The following is a 15912-nucleotide window of genomic DNA, read 5'->3' as shown; positions in this document are numbered from 1 at the left end:
AGAAAGCCTGGCGAATCGGGTGGAACAGTGGACAGATACAAATGTTACTCGAGATGAGTAAGAGGGAACAAAGGTATCTGGGGGGTCATTTGATATCTCAGGATAAAATAGGAGCGCTGGAATGGCCTGAGATAAAGGCGAAAGGAAGAAAACTGCGGGCAAGCGAAGAGATGTGTGTCACGGAGGGGGATGGGTAACTATCTCTCTTTCTCTCTCTCTTTCTCTTTCTCTTTCTCTTTCTCTTTCTTTTTCTCTTTTTTTTCCTCTGTCTATCGCTTTCTCTGTCTCTTTCTTTGCACCACTTCTACTGCTTCTATCCGATGACGCTCTTGCTGTTACAGCTCGAGTAAACCTGCACGAACACGTTTCGATGTAACCTTCTACTTCCCGTACGGTCACACATCCCTCTTTTTTCAATCGTACTACGTACGTTCTTCATTTATTTATTTTTCTTTCTTTCTTTTCGTTTCGTTTGTTTCTTTCTTCGAAGAGGAAAGAAGAAGAAACGAGACTTATTTAATAAGTATATATGTTCGATAACAAAGGTTTTTATGATTATTGTACTCGTAGTTTCTTTGCTTTTTTCTAATTTCATTTTCGAGATTCTATAGATATGTATGTATATATGTGTGTATGTGCGTATATCTACCGACCTTGTATAGGTAGACCTTTCTATGTATCTCCCTTATTACGAACACGTAACGCTCATGAATGAAAACATGTTTTCAAAATAAATACGTAGTTCGCCGTTTCCTATTAGAATATTACGATGACCTACACGGGTCAAACAAATATCAGTTTATTCCGGAGCTCCGCGTAAGCAAGATGTCTTGCCTCTTGATCCTAATACGTTTTATTTTTCTACCGCAAATTGATCTTGTGCTTTTCGTCGGTTTTAATCGTCGTAAAAATTGATCGGATATATTTAAGGAAAATTTATTCCAGTGAACTTTTTAAAATCGAGTGTGTGAAACAATAAACTATCTTCCCGATCAACCGTACTCCGAAGCCAGGGAGAAATTTTTACGAGGTTTTCATTGCCCCAGGTGAGTTTTTACGCAAAACAAGAAGAATGGCATCTGTGAAAGTTTCGTTCTTTTTCCGAGGAATACCATAAGGCGCGATTCCAATGGTAACTACGATAACTGTTTTGCATTTATATTGCGTATTGCATATTGCATTTCCGTTAGAACGTGGCAAGAGTTTCTTCTCATTTCTATCTTTAATTTTTAAAAGGCATTTTTAAGTATTCAGCATGTTCTCTCTCTCTCTCTTTCTCTTTCTGCCTTTCGATGTTATTATGCGTATATAATATGAATGTATCTAAGTATGTACATATATACATATCTATGATACGTATGTACATATATATGTATACTATAAATCGTATAAATATTTCTTTCTCGATTATAAATTCGAAATGGATGATTTGAAGAATAATGTCTATCTCTAAGAAAAGAACAGCGTTAGAAGTTATTCCATTTCAAACGGATATACACCTTTTATGTAATCTTAGATGACGAAGTTATCTTAGTTATGACTATTACGAACTTTCATATCTCTCATACGTGCCAGAGAGAAATTTACAAGAATACAAGCGCCAACATTGTGGGAAGTTTCGCAATACCTGTATAGTTATGCCTGTCTTAAGCGTACGCTTAGCGTTTTGACCTTGCCGAAAATTATACTATATTCGCTCGCTGCTGTTAGTTGTGCGACGGTGTATCGCGTTCTTATTAAACTTAGCCCGAGTTACGACGGAATAAAAGAAAAGGGAGGCGTAATTTAACTTAAATCATTGTCTAGTAATTGTTAAATATATAAATTAATTATGGTCACGATTAATTGTTTTATTCGTCGTAAGATAGCTAGTGAAAAGGGGAAAAAAAATATCATTTTAACGAAGCACCCGAAGAAACGAGCTCGTTCGCGATAATGCATCTCGAATTAATTTAATGGATAATTAAAACACAACGGCCACTAGCGACGCTCTACTTGCCGGATCTATCTTGCTGAAAGTTAAAGCGAAATTTAAGGCGGAATAGCGCCTTGTAGGAAGAAGAGAAGAATCATTAATCTTACCTTTTGCTTATGTTTCATCGTAAAAGCTCGAGGAATGCCAGAGGTTAAGGAACCAGACCCACTTGGTTTGTCGTTTTCTCTTAGATCGCCATTTAGACTCGACCGAGCGAAAAATTCATGTTCGTTTTCTGTTCTACCATTGAAAGAGAGAGACAGAGAGAGAGAAAGAGAGACAGGAGACAGAGACAGAGAGAAAGAGATAGAAAAAGAGAGAGACAGAGGTTCGAATTGTTCTGCGTTTATTTTCTCTCTCTCTCATTTCCTCGTTCTCTCTTGTTCTTTCTCTGCGAATGTTAGGTGCGTTTGTTCACGATTCTTTGCTTCCGTATATCTTCCCAGTGAGTGCTTTCCTCGTACCTTTCCGTCCTTCGACGAGACGAACTCACTGCGAAAAGGTTCGAGGCATGATCACATCTTACCAGATTCTTCCTACTTATTTTCTTTTACTCTCTCTCTCTCTCTCTCTCTCTCTCTCTCTCTCTCTCTCTCTCTCTCTCTCTCTCTCTCTCTCTCGCTCTTACTCTTTTTCTTTCGCTCACTCGTTTCTTACGAGTCTCTGATTTTAACGGCAGATTGTTCAAAAACCACTTTACAGTTGTTGTTCGCTTCGATAGATCTTTCGGAACACATTCGTTTCAGTATCTTATATTTTTGTACATCTACCGATTCTATACTCTTATTTTTTTTTGTCTTTTTATTATTTAAGTTTCCAATAAATCGTAATGCCGATCGTTATATTATTTTTATGTTTTTAAGAATTGTGTTCATCGTATGATTTTAAAACGTTCTAAGACCTTTTTAAGATCTTTCATCATACCTCATGCATTTTTTAGCTTCCCAGTTCCTTTAATCAACTCGTTCTTTGTCATGTTTATCCTGAATTAATTATCAATCGACAGTGAACATTTCTTGTACGCGATACGTTAATAAAATATTTTAGGCTATCATTGAATTTCTTTCGTCGACTTGATCTTATTGTTAATTCATTAAAAATAATATATTGTATAAAATACGAAGTAAGATATTCATTTACATATGTAATTCGATATTTTGTGATTTTTCAGTATCACTACAAACAAGTGTAAGGTTTCTAGAACGAGTCATCTCAATTTGTCTTTTCGCTTTGTCCTTCGTTCCTTCGAAGAACTTTTTCGCAGCGAAAGCAGCCTGCGTTTACTTGGGGTACCAAAGTATCGTAGGATTATAGCAGAATAAATTAAAAGTTATATGGCCAGACTGCTTTCGCATTTTCTCTCTTTCTCTCTATCTCTTTCCGTCTCTTTTATTCTCCCTTTTGTTTTTATCGTACAAACGAGAGACTTGAAGCTATAGTATTCCTCTTTCAAGAAGTTGGCCTTCTTGGAGCCTTCCTTCAATGACGATTCCTTCAGAATCCTTTTTTACGTCTTATTTGTGGAGTATGGATATCCTCTCGACAACGTCCTCGCCCACCTTTTCTGTTTTTCTTTTCTTTTCTTTTTGTTTCCTTTTTTTTGTTTTTTTATCCTTTCTCGTCGTTCCTCCTACTTTCCTTTTTTTTAAACCACCCTTCTTTTCTGTCCACTAGTTTCTCGATATTCTGCGGGCTGAATTCACGTTGGCTCGTTGCCATCGAAGACATACTTTTACCCACGCACGAATGCTGACCTTTTTGAACTTCTTAGTTGGCAATAAAATTCACCGTACGGCCAAGCTATAGTAGTAGTGACTTCTTCCGGTCCAGACGACACGTAATTAATGTCTTTCGCGCAATTGAATCCGTGGTAGGCGTTAACGTCCTAAGAAGTTCTTCTTCAATGGGGAAATAAGCGCGTTCGAGCGTTCATTTTATTACTCTTGCGTTATATTCGATTATATACACTTCGATCATTATTTTCTTTATTTTATTTATACCATACGTTCCTATCTTGGGAAGGTACGTATACATACATATATATATATATATATATATATATATATTGGGAAGGTACGTATACATATATATATATATATATATATATATATATATATATATATATATATATATATATAGGTATATTAGGTATTTATATTACAAATTGTTATAAGTGTATTAAAATTTATAAAAATTAATAATTATGTGGACTTATATTATTTTTTATTTTCTTTTTATTTGAAGCACTTACTTATTATTGTATAATAGTAATTACTGTACGAAATTAGAAATCTCTTTTAATCCTGTTACGTGATAAAAATGTAAAAAAAAATTTTTTCTTTAATCCTCAAACGGTCATACGGACAAGATTTTTTTTTAACATGTTCGAGATTATTGAAGAGTAGTTTTTCCACCATAGAATTCCTTCGTTTTGTTCTCTTAACTATTTTTTCGCGAACGAATAGAAGCGATGTGAAATTGTGTATAGAAACGTACGAGTGTTCAAGGCCGGTGAATCGACCAATCCTTTCGACAAATCGTTGTGAACTACTACATCGAATGACAGTACCTAGTATGTACAACGAATTAGTGATAGAAACGATTGTTCTATTTATCGATTGGTAAATCTAACAATCTTGTCGAGAGTTATCGTACTGTATTGTCTTTCGATATTTTCGTATCGAAGAAGAACAAAGTACTTCGAATAACTGATATTTACTTAGCTATTCCATTTTTGTTAGCTTGATATCGTTCACATTTCCTAGTGTTTATTTGTGAACTTCTATATTTTCGATATAAATTATTAGTTGTATTTAAAGAGAGCGAAAGAGAGAAAGGAAAAAATAAGTTTGATGACATAAAAGTCTGCAAACATCCGTAGATATAAACCAAATGAAGAAAAATTACGAGATTCGTTAAAAATTATAAGCTACAAACTTATATTTTAATCTAACGATAGAAATAAAAATAAATTCGTATATGGAAGCAGTACTAATTAAAATTAAAATTAATTCAAAAATATCTATAATATTAAAAGTAACGATAGAGAGTGAAACAGAGAGAGACAGATAGACAGACAGAGAGAGAGAGAGAGAGAGAGAGAGAGAGAGAGAGTTACAATAAGTACATTATACAAAACTGAAGCATATATTCACCAAAACAATTGTTGTTTTCACTTATGGTAACATTGTTGTTTTCATTTATGGTCTGGATAATTTCATACTGCGGTGATCAAGCGTGTAGCGTTTGAAATTGATTTTACCATAGTTTGTAGATCCCATCGAAGAACCTTCGAATACTTCTTCAAAAAGAAACAGAAACGTATCCTACAGTCATGAAAAGAAAAAAGTTATATTTCGGCTTTGGACGAAATTATGACTGGACAAATGTATAGTTATCAATACGGAAGTAATCTCGCGGTAGCAGAAATTGCTCGGAATTTTTCAAGGTTTTATTGTACGAACCGTTCCAGATGCGTCTGGCAACGAATGAAGTTCAGACGACCATTAATTTTATCCTGCTTACTTGTAACCCCTCTCCCCTTACGTTTTCTCTTCCTTCGTCTCTGACACGCGTCATTTTTAAATCATCCTCGGCGATATATTATCTTTCTTTCTTTTTTTTTTTTATTTTTCTCTCATCTAAAAACGCTCATCACGACCGTCGACTTTCTTTCTATCTTTTATCGTTCTTTTTTTCTTGCTTCTTATTGTTCTTTTTTTCTTCTTATCTTCTTGACGCGCATACGCTCTCCTTGATAATTAATTAATGCGAACAATTTGTCGTCCTAACGTAATTTGTCGACGTCTCTCCTGGATCGTTGTCGGCTTTTCTACGTGCGACCCGACTTCTTGCGTTTTGTAATACCGATATTAATAATTTTTCCAGCAAGTATTATACACGATATTTCGTTATTACACCTTGATGAATTTCACCAAAGCAAGGAAGAACGAAGAAGGAGGAAGCTCCGTCGTGCGGCTTTGTAATACAAAGTAGCAAAGAGATACACGTAACACACTTTGGAAACATCGGAAGAGGAAGGGAAACGAAGTAGTGATAGCTAACATATGGAAATTTAAGAATGGCTACAAGTGTATCGGGAAGATGGATGGTTGGATGTTGTTTACATATAGAGAATCGATAAAGGCCTTTGTGCATCGTGTTAGAAAATTTCTACGGTCAGAAATTTCCGCGTAGGTTACGTTTGTACACGCACGGGGAAGATCGAAGATTGTCGATAATAAAAATATGAGTATTTTTCGGATTATATTCCGTGCTCTTTTCCATTTACAATTGTTTCTGGTGCGATAAACAAATTCTTTTGTTCTTCATTTACTTTCGGATAATCGTAGGAAGTTTGTTTATTTATTTATTTATTTTTTTGTGTATATATATATATATATATGTATGTATATACAACGAGTGAAAATATAAAAAATTTTTTATCTTTCCTCTTTCACCCTTGCAATTCTTTATTTTCCGTCTTTATACTTCGCAGGTTCTTTGCTTACAGTGTACCCTAATTCGATTATGCAGCTCTATACTGCATCATAGTCGTTGAAGCTTCTATGTTCCAATTGATCGGTACATTACACGCCTGTCCAGTATCCACTCTGCGTACACTAAACCGTATTGAGCCGCGTTTCTCTGTTAATTATCTCGCTTGTTTTATCGCTTTAATATTTCCAAGTTTTCAAGCGAAGTATAATTAATCGATACTGTGTCATTTTATGAAGAAGATTTTTATAAATTGTTTAACCAATGTCACTTTTATTTCAATAATATTCGTTATTCGATTGGACATCCGTCTTAATTACGTCGGAACGTTGTTAACACGCCATCAAATTAATTACAATCTCTAATTAATAATCGTACGAATCGTGAAACATAAAGTTTGATTGATTGTACAACAGCAACTCGTTTCTTTCTTTTTATGGATTTTCTTTGCTTTTCGTTGCTATGGGATATATAACGTTAACAAAAAGCTATTTATTAGATACGTTAAAACGCCTCATTTGGTCTTGTAATGATATTTCACTTGGATAGAAATTCTTAAGAAAACTTTTAAATGACATTAAATTGTTCGACTTTGACCCAATTCCTGTGCATTATTTTAACGAGGAAATTAACAAGTTGTTGTTCTCCTTCGTCTACCGTAGTTTAGTATCAAAATGAGTTACTTAACGAACAACTTACTTAACAACCAATCTACGAAAAGTTAAATATTTAATGATATTGTGTCTGATTATACAAACTTTCGATTCGTACTATTTCTATTTAACGATTTGTTTTATTTTTCGAAGATTTATTTCGAAGGTTCTCGACAATCAAGTTGCATTGTGCTTCCCGTTGAAAACGTATCGTCGATTTTAAACTCGAGCGAAACTAATTCGCGTAGAGACGCTATGTGAGCTCAGTCCCTGGATAGCAATAACAATTTCATACGGTCAGATAGTTTGACAGTTTGCACAGGTAGGAGCGTGTTTATTATCTTCGCGGCTGGCAACCCAGTTTCCATTGCGTTTGGTCAATACATTGAGAAACTTACTCGATCAGTGCATACATCCGATGGTACGAGCATTGCAAACTATAAGCTGCGATGAAATGAGAGATTCATCGGTTAGTTAAGAGAATACGAATGACATGCTTGCGTCGTATGGATTTATAACAATGCTCCTCTCTCTGTCTCTCTCCTTCTCTCGAAGGAAGGAAATTTATAGTGACACCGTGACTATCAACAGGTGAAAAGAGTTTTAATAACGTTCGTTTGTGTCGAGAAATGAATTGATGATAGCTGTCGAATGAAACTTACTTTCTAAAATAATACTAAAAAATGTACTTTGATGAATATATTTATATATATCCGAGTCTCTTGAAATAATCGAAAGAGAAAAAGGAAAAAAATAATCACTGCGAAAGCTTCCCTTCCCCTAAACGAAGAATCTTTGCATATAATTTCAATGGCGAGTCAACCAAAGTCGAGAGATCGAGAATTTCTCTCTCGGCAATTTCAAAGACGGCGCATCGCGCAAGATGCCGAGAAGTTTACCTAACGAAGTCATAGAATCCGCAAACACCGAAGATCAAACGAAAATTCCACTGCATTGCATCTGATGTCACCTCAATGCAAATCTTTGGAAGTAGTTCGCGCGCGAACTGGAAAGCAGAGATAGGTACGTCTATCTTTGAAATTGTTACGAGGCTTCGTATTTGTATTATAATTCCAAAGATTGTGCTTGTTGCTATATGTTTCTATCGTTTGCCGTACTAATCAACTCATAAATAATGCAAGTACGAAAATGACGTAACGATAGCCGATAATATAACAATATTTCGCTGATGATCAAAATCAAAATTAGTTTTTATTTTATTCTCTCTCTCTCTCTCTCTCTCTCTCTCTGTCTCTCTCCTTTTTCTTTCTCATCTTTCTTCCTTCATTTTTTTCTGTTTTGTTTCTCTTTCGTCTTTCGTATCTATAACACTCGAAGGACATCGAGTGAAAGTGACTTATCGGATATTCGTTCGTTAATAAGGATGACGTCACAAGAAGGAGAAGTTTACTTGAGAAGTTTGCGGAATCCGCAAGTGGCTGGGATCAAAGAGAAATTTGGCCGCATCGCATCGCATCGCATCGCATCGCAATCGCCTTCGTTCTAATGCAAATCTCTATCAAAGTTTACGTACGTGCACGAACGTTGGCCTCCTTCCTAGAAAAGTTATCGATATTTTATTACTCTGAATTTTATCTTTTCATTCTCTCTCTCTCTCTCTCTCTCTATATATATATATATATATATATATATATATATATATATATCAATTTCGAAATATATGTACATAATAATCGGTAATACGTATCAGTCATTTTATTTATTATCGTAAAAATTTTATTGATTTAAACGAAATTAGTCTCGTTTCATTTAATCTTCTTGAATATTTATGTTTTATTTTTTTTATCTCGAATAACAAGCTCTGCTTCCATTGCAAACTTATAATACGTACTCTCGACCGGTCCTTGTATCTCAATGATATATTTCGCTAGCGTCCAACATGCATACGGCACACGTGGTGGTATCTAATATGACGAAAATGCATTCAGTTTTATGCGCGCGTCGTACGCGAGAACCGAGCACTGCATTCGAGAATGTACTTGAGCGATGCGAAGACGCTGCCTGCCGCATCGCTTCACGAAGAGGACGTTGGGAAAAGAGATAGAGAGAAAACGAGAGAGATAAGAAATTTAGCCGACGACGTCATAACGGTGATACGAAAGGAAAATTCCAACACACCAGAGCAGCGAAGTTTCTTGTATGAAGTGTCTAGAAGACTTCAATTTATTATCTCTTTTCGTTGAAAAGAAATTTATTTGTTCTTATTATTGTATTTAAAAAAGATTTTATTTATTTGTTGAATATATATATATATTTTTTTTAACATAACAGGTATATATATATAATTTTTATGCAAAAAGAACAATTGATCATAAAGTTTTATAGACTTTCTAGGTTTATATGCGCATACTTGCGTTAAAAAGAAAAACAAAGAAAAAATAATACTTCTATTTCAGAAAACAGTCAGATAGCAACTCTATAGCGTGTTCTAGAATCATTTACCTTATCTCCAAGTAGTTTGAAAGTCATGGCGTTACCGTCGACAACGGTACGTTGAAAGTTGGCCCGACGAATCCTGCAAAATCCGCGGACGCTTGGCGGACGTTGAAAATTCTACGAGCACATTCGGCCTTATGCAAATCCACGGTGGGAAAATGGGTACCATGCGCGAAAAGGTCTCATTCGAAGGCGAGTTTCTGGCAAGGGTATGCGCTTTTGCGAAATGGTCTCAAAAAGTATACGTAGTGTTAACGTTAAGTTAACGTAGTGTTAAACATATCGACATACCAACGGAGTATGTGAGTTCCTTTGTGTAGTTTCAGTCGTAACATTGCCAGTCTTTTTCTGTGAAACCTACATGCTTTTACTTTATATAATTTATACAGAATGAACCATATAATATAATATAATATAATATAATATAATACGATTCACGTTTTAATTTATTTAAAAATTATTTATATTATTAGTTTTCTCTGTAAAAGAATATGCAATTCAAATGTTTTGAAATCCATTGATGATGAAAATTATCGAGCATTCATTTATTAATTACTTGGTTTCAGTATACTTATGAAATGCATATATATACACGTGCGCGCGCGTTTTTAATTATATCGAACAAAGAGATAGAAGGAGACACAAAGACTTGACCTTTTTTTATATTTTAGATGAATTTTCCTTAACAACTTATTTCTATCTTAAACGAAGATTTTACTACGGACGAAAAATGAAAATTTTCAAAATTTGACTAGGAAACTGACTAGCAAACTATTTTTATTATATTATAGTGAAGTTCTTTTTAATATCTACTTGTACTTGGCTACCGTAAGCACTTATTAACTTATGTTTATCGTTGTTGCCAACTTCAAAATTTCCACCTCTTAGACCACCCTTCTCGTCTCCGCCTGTTTAGTCTGGTTTTCCTACCTTTTCTTTGTTCTCTCTCTCTCTCTCTCTCTCTCTCTCTCTCTCTCTCTCTCTCTCTCTCCACTTCACGTTGGTCGTTCACGCTTGTAAGCGCGTGCAAAGTTGAAATTAATTCATTTTACGTCCTAGTTGCGCCTGTGTACGAATACCGACACTCATTTTCACTGCATCATCCATATTCATTCTATTTCGCTATCGTCCCTTAGCACGATATACCCTTGGGTTGTACATATTGCCCTACTTAAAAACAATACAATACTAATGCACACATGTGTACACACATACACACACACACACACAACTGTCAGAGTAGGGTCCAACGTCAGTATTGATATAGTATTGCCTACCTCCGACTATTACCAAAACTCGCTATATAGAACCTGACATATTAATTAATTACCTATTCGATGCAAACTGTTTGCTCTTTCTCTTCTCTCTCTCTCTCTCTCTCTCTCTCTCTTTCTCTCTCTCTCTCTTTCTCTCTCTTTCTCTCTGCCATGCGTTCGAAGGCTTCTTTGTCTTTATGTCCAGACGATAGGAGGAAATTTGCCAGTATACAGAAGGGCTTCACGTATTTATCATGTTTATCTATTGAATTCGATATCGTTAACCCTCTATTTTCTAATCTGCAATATACAGAGAGAAAAAGAGAGAGAGAGAGAGAGAGATAATAATAGCGATCAAACTATCTTTCCGTATTTTTTAAATATTCGTTTTTTTTTTATTTTTAATTTCATTATTTCTATTGTCTTATAGTGATTTGTTTTATTGTGATAATTTTTGTATACACGTATAAGAAATGTATGATTTTCGAATGTAGACAATAGCTGTTATCATCAAAAATATGCTTGTACATTCGTTTTTTCTTTTTCCAAACATCTACACGTATGACTTAAAAAACTTGGTTTTCACTATAAAGATCACGTTAATATAATGATATTTTTAATAAAATCTTATATCAATTATTTCTAGCGTTAGGATAAGCAAACGAGTTATAAGTTTAAAAAATATAATATAATAGGATGTTAAATTTGTTATAATAGATAAGAACAAATTTTCTAAGAAAATTGATGTCACGTTTTGCGAAAGTTAGAATCGAGGAAAACTCGTTGAGAATACTTCTTTCTAAGTCGATCCTTGCGATGGTTCGTGCACGTCGTCCAACAGGAAGGTAGATCAAGGATCCGGTCGGTGTCCCTTCAGTCGGCACACGTATTCGCCTCGGGCTTGATTGCGGCCGTGTTGAAGTTTGCTAGAGTGGACCACTGGGTTGTGAATTGTTTCTTTAAGAACGACCAATATATATCCATCTTTGATATCAACTCTCGACAATATTAATTTCCTTTGGGTTGCGTCTTATATCATCGCGTACTACCACTACTACTACTACTACTACTACTATATATTACTTCCCTCATAAACATTTTTTCTTTCCTTTTTTCCGTTTTTTTTTTCCTTTTACTCTTTTCCCTCTTTGTTTTTTATTTTTGTTTCTCGTGGAATCTCCAATATTATTGGAAAATTGCTTACATCGCTTGCAATTTAACTTTTATCGATCTTGAGTGAAAATATTAAAAGTAGGAGGTATGCTTCGAGATTAAAAATAATATCGCTTCGAGTTTTACTCGACCCAGACACGAAAACGAAATAAAATAAATCGTATGGATATAAAGATAAATAGATCTTAATTTCTTCGCGATAAAAGAATATTTTAATATCATGGTATAAGAAACTTCAACTTTAGTTCGCCCTTATAAATGATCGTTGATCTTGCGTATTTTCTTCTTGTACTTTTTCTTTTTTTAACCATCACCACCATCGCTATCACCACCCACCTTTGTCCATGATACAAACTACCACTTGGAGTTTCCATTTCCGAAGGAAGAACAGCCGGGTTCTTGGTCTTCTTTGTAAAATTTAATTTATAACCGGAGGGGGCTCGTCACGATCCAGGCGTTACCAAAGAGAGACCGAGAGAAGAAGAATGAGAGAGAAAGAGAGAAAGAGGAAAACAGAGAAGAAGCTCGCGAACCACGAATCCAATTCTCTTTTCCGAGGGCTGGCTTAATGGATCGTACTCTTACGTAATATCCGAGCTATCGTTTTTACTGTTATTTCCAATAACAACGTCGATGGCGGAAACGCGATGCGATACAACGTCATTTCCGCTCGTCTCCGCCTCGCGGCTGCTCTGCTACTAAACCCTTTTAATACTCCATAGAAACTTATCTTCCTTTTATCCGGACGTCTTACGATTTTTCAAATTATTCCTTAGATCCTACCTTTCGATTTCTACATTAGTATCTATACAATAATAATAACATTTTATTGAATTTTCGTTGTGAATGAAAAATACATTTCCAATAAGTAATGTCGATTTAAATCACTATCGGATTTATGAACCTGTTCGTAATTTTCGATCTGTAAAATTAATGAATTTCGAACAATGATCTTTTTAGATCACTATAACTTCTCTTTTGTGCGCACGAATGTACTAATCTATACGTACACGTACACGTAATAGAAATAAGTATTTTAAAGTAATCTCGTCTAATCCTATGGCATCGAAAATCGTGTAAACACAGTTTTTGTTGTGCCTTTTTGGGTAGCATTCAGTCGCTTCTATAAATATTTACGAGAGAAGGCCGTCCTACTGCGGCAGAACGGAATCCTATTCCGTTAATTCGCGTCCTTTTGGTATTAGTAAAACGTAGAATGATTTCGATGTGCGGAATGAATTCGGAAAATCAATGCGTCACGCCGTACCAATGTGAAAACTTTCTCGGCTTTATGCATTAATGAATAACATAAGTTTCACGCGTTCGAACGCGATCTTACGTTGATTATCTTTCACGTAACAATAGTTTATTTTACAAATTAATACTTTACTATTTATTTACGAATTAATATATACGTTTATAACAATTATTGATAACGTAAAAGAAAGAAAAATGATACGTTAAAAGGACGAATAACGAGCATTGGCTTTTATTTTCTCCATAACAAAGGTGCCCTTGTTTTTGTTGTTATTGTTGTTTTGTTCATCTTAAATTTTCTAGAACGTTTGGAGCTCTTTGTGTTATCGGACTGCTAGCGAAAATGCTTTCGAACGTGCTTTGAGAGAGAAGTTCGTTTGATTTCAGATTATCTGGAATTTCTCTCATGGTACGGTCAACGGTAGTAGAGTCTATCGGCTTGTAGAACGAGAGACAGGTTCGATTTGAAAAGAAAGTGTCGCCGAATGTACGGGCGAGTAATTTTATCGGAAAGGTGTCAATAAACGAGTAACTTCATTGTAATTTAATATATTTTATTCGAATTACGGCTGTATAGTAGCAATGTGAATCAGTTAAATGCATCAAATTATACTATCCGATAATGCACTTTATCGACTACAAAGATTAATCCTTGATGAAGTTAAAATTAAAAATATAATATTGCAATTATCAATTATTACAATCCAAATTTCTTCCTCGTCATAATGATCATTATGCTTATCGAGCGAAGGATAACTATTTGTATGAATACATGTTTTCTTTTTCTTTTTTTATATTTACCATTAATGCAAAAAGCGTTGATACATTAGTATTACTACAATTTTACGTAACAATGCCATTTGTCATTAAAAATAATTTTCCGGCAATTTTTAAACAATCCTTTGGGAACTTCGGGAAAGAGACTTTCTACGAAAAGAAAAGAAAAAAAAATGTTACGGTTTTAGATGAATATACGTCGTTTAGTTAAAGCGAAGGCATCATTTCTGTTGTCATTGTTTGCTTGAAAAGACAGTGTCAGGAATCAAACGGATGTCATTCGGCTATCGTTCATATAACAACGATATTTTTGATCTACGAATCGGATAACAATCGAACGTGATCTGAACGATAGGAGACTGTAGAAGAATGCTGATTAAAAGGAAAATAAAAGTAGAAAAAATGAGAGAGAGAGAGAAAGGGTTGTAACGTTCGAATATTCGTGCAATATTCCATGCATTCGTACCTTTTGAATCGAGTGTACTCATAGATACGAGCACGCACAATAGATCTGATCCTTCAAGGATCGCAATTCGATCGCGACGCGAGTTCGTTAAACGTTTCATTGTTCGTGTCGAAAAGTCAGGAAAAAAGAGAATCACAGGGTTACGATGGCGCCTGAAAAATTGAAAACGCAGAAGTAGAAATACAATCACAAAATAAAAGACTCTTTGTGGAAGTTTGAAAAGTAAATGAATTTTGATTTATTTCTGATTTATTCGAAGTTTTAGAAAAAACGACAATTAATATAGAGAATATTATTAATTCTACGTTTAAACGTATTTACACAAGTTCAAACGTTCTATAATAATTAAAAGAACACCGTTCGTCTAAAGAGTTTGTAATAATTAGTTTAAAAATAAAAAGTAAAGTTAAAAACGTTTCTCTTACAATGCGTAGAAATAAATGCATAAGTAATCAAAGAAATTTTAAATCATTAATGAGACTGAAATAGCAGCTGTCAGAAGTTTTACCGAACAACATTTCATAAATCCATTCAGTTTCCTTCATCAATCTCCTTCTGCTTCAAAAACACCACCTTCGCAAAATATATCTTAATTCTACCCAATTATCCATTCTTCTATGTTACCATATTCTTAAAATTTTCCCTCAGTTAGATATATCATTTTTTAATTTATTGAAATATCATTGTATCTTGTAGATTTTTAAAAGCGCTTTATTTTTTTAATAATCTTAATTACTAATTCTTATGTATTATTTACTTATTTTTATATATTAATACTTCATATTTCTATATTTTTTACATAAAATTCAATAGTAAAAACATATGTACTTTGAGCATAAAGTCGAGCATTTTTCTGTCTTTCTGCCTTCAACAGCTAACCGAAATGTAGTAGGTATCCTATTTAATTATCTCGGGTTTTTAAAATTTCAACAATGAATAAAAAAAATTTGTCGTAACTCATAGGGAAATATTAAAAAATTTAGCATCGTCATTAATTAAATTTTTCAAATAAAATATAAAATTTTTCTTTTACTGCCTTTGTTTCGCAAATTTGGTGAACTTAATTTTTTCTTTTTTTTTTTCCTCTTCCTTACATAACAATAAAACGATAATTATTTTTGACCAATTACTAGATAAGACTAAGAGATTAATTATAGTGTTTATAAAGCGGTTGATTACCTTTAGTCTGTTGTAATTTATTAACGATCAAAAGGCTGTATTAAAATTAACGTTCTTCCGTGGAAAACAGCGAAAAGAATGTTTCTGATTTATATTACGTGGGTCGAATAAAATCTCGTACAAACGTCAAAATTCTAATTGAAATTCCATATACTCATATCATTTACATATACGCGTAGGGACGATATGAAAAGTTTCCACCGCAAAAATTCACTGCATTGC

The 15912-nt window shown here is 34.1% G+C and overlaps 1 protein-coding gene across 1 annotated transcript in view; it reads left to right on the top strand.

Annotated features, from left to right (window-relative positions):
* Nucleotides 1-15912, top strand: part of LOC127061355 (protein timeless homolog) — a 158870-nt gene that overhangs the window by 55173 nt on the left and 87785 nt on the right. The window lies entirely within an intron of this gene.

Source organism: Vespula vulgaris, chromosome 2 (assembly GCF_905475345.1).
Source record: "Vespula vulgaris chromosome 2, iyVesVulg1.1, whole genome shotgun sequence".
Classification (NCBI taxonomy): domain Eukaryota; kingdom Metazoa; phylum Arthropoda; class Insecta; order Hymenoptera; family Vespidae; genus Vespula; species Vespula vulgaris.
The sequence above is the reverse complement of the archived record's forward strand: the minus strand, read 5'-3'. Positions and strand labels throughout refer to the sequence as shown.